The following is a 2,510-nucleotide window of genomic DNA, read 5'->3' as shown; positions in this document are numbered from 1 at the left end:
TATATATATATATATATTAGGTGAGGCAACAACAAGCAAGTTTATTAGTTTAACGCTCAGGAAGAATGGAAAAGTGGTTGACGTTTCAAGCCTACGCTCTTCAACAGAAACGGTTGAGACGACAAATGGGAGACAGAACGAAAAAAGGGGGAAGAGAAAAAATGTGTAGGAATTAATGATTCAACATGATGAAATGATATACTAGCGATATTTAAGACCAGTGGAAGCTGGTTCAACAAGTTGTAACAGTGAAGGTGAGTGTCATATTAAGTAGGAGATGCGGTTCCAACAGAGAGAAGTGAATAACAGAGATATGGGCTTGCAAAAGCTACAAGAAAAATAACATCGTTATGGGAATTTCCATTCAAACGCCCGATTGAGCTCACAAAAATAGACGCCAACTGAGCATTATTGAGTTTTTGAAAAATTCTAGCTTTATTTGAACTTCAGGGCATGTGATTTACCTGTGTGCCAAAAATCATTAAAATGGGTTTGATGGTGTGGGAGGAGTTAGAGTAACCCCAAACACACACACAGACAGACATCATTACACATTTATGTATATAGATGTATGCAAATGTACGCATGTGTATATATGTTTGTGTGTTTGTGTAGTTGTAAAAAATAACTTAATAAAAATCCCCCCAACTTTCAAACCCACGTCGAGATTGATGGCATCCAAGATATCGTGATCACGAAGTCAGAATCATTTATCAACAACAAACAAGACATGCGCATGACAATAATTCCTTAATGCAACCCGACCAACCAACCAACTAACCAACACATGCTGCGCTCCCGCCACCATCCCCATATGTTGGTTTAGAACAAAGCTAATGAAAAAAAATAATTTTATTCATTTTGTTGTTGTTGTTGCTTTTTTAGTTTGATAAAGGGCATTTTTGTACGGAATATTACAAGACAAGTGAAAGTGTTAACTGTTGTGTTTCTATGTCTTTGATTTCATTCTTTTGTTTCCAACTTCTATTGTACTTTGTTCCTAAAGCACGCTTAACAATTAAAATACATACATACATACATACATACATATGGCTAGATAGATATACATATATATATATACATGTGTGTGTGTGTGTGTGTGTGTGTGTGTGTGTGTGTGTATGTGTGTGTGGATGTGTTTATCTTTGCATGGAAGCATACCTATTGTTATACGACCCAAGAATATGTTAAAGAATAAAGCTTTTCATAGGCAGAATATGATAATAATAACATCATCATCATCAACAACAACAACAGCAACAACAACAACAACAACAGCAACAACAACAACAACTATAATAATATTAATAATAATGATGAGGAGGAGGAGGAGGTGGAGGAGGAGAAGAAGAAGAAGAAGAAGAAGAAGAAGAAGAAGAAGAAGAAGAAGAAGAAGAAGAAGAAGAAGAAGAAGAAGAAGAAGAAGAAGAAGAAGAAGAAGAAGAAGAAGAAGAAGAAGAAGAAGAAGTTACCTGATGCTCTACCTCCTTTAACAATCGCAACAATAACAACGAGACATGCGTGGTTTGCAATAATGTGAAATTCATCTTTTATATTATACGAATGAAAAGAATTTGCTCTCAACATAACACCAATGATAATTGTTTAAACTATTTGTATGTATGTATGTATGTATGTATGTATGTATGTATGTATGTATGTATGTATGTATTTAGGTATGTCTATACATATATGTATGTATGCCCTCCTCTGTATTTCCTAATTTGAAAACTTTTATGCATACACATATATGTTTTCTTTTTCTCTTTTTAACAGAGACACAGAGAGAGGGGGAAAGAGCGGGGTGTATGTATATTTGTGTGTGGGGGTAAAATATGAGTTTGTGTCTAATACATATCGGACAGACATACAAACAAAGAGGTAGGTAGATAGATAGATAGATAGATAGAGCGAGAGAGAGAGAGAGAGAGAGAAAGAGAGAGAGAGAGAGAGAGAGAGAGAGAGAGAGAGATACATAGATAGATAGATTTATTTATTCCCTGGCCGCTCCTTGAGATATATCAAATAAAATATTTAAAAAAATGTTTTCAAGGGAGATTACTCACATTAAGTTATTTCCCTTGAAAAACAACTCCATTATTGTATATTCTATCGCCAAAACCAGTTGACAATTCCCAACAGCTATCTCCTACACAAGTAAATGAATGTCCATTTGCTTAACTCTCAGAAGAATATCAACAAGGCACATACGGGCTCTTGTTTGTATCGTTATCACCCCAGTACTTTGCATTTATTCATCTTATTCAGTCGGCAGATTGTACAGAGTGGCTCAAGGGTGGATTGTTTCGTCCATTGGCTACCTATCAAACTGGTTTCAAATTCGGTCGGTCCATATGATATTCATACAGCCAATTTGAAAACGTATTAATTCGTGTATAAACCGCACCCCGGCTCGGCTTATTCAAAATTTAGCATAGAATAGTGCGACTTCAAGTAAAAATGGTCGATGTATGTATCTATCTATGTATGTATATTATATATGTATATAT

The sequence above is a fragment of the Octopus bimaculoides genome, chromosome 19 (assembly GCF_001194135.2).
Source record: "Octopus bimaculoides isolate UCB-OBI-ISO-001 chromosome 19, ASM119413v2, whole genome shotgun sequence".
Lineage (NCBI taxonomy): Eukaryota > Metazoa > Mollusca > Cephalopoda > Octopoda > Octopodidae > Octopus > Octopus bimaculoides.
This window is presented reverse-complemented; position numbering follows the sequence as displayed.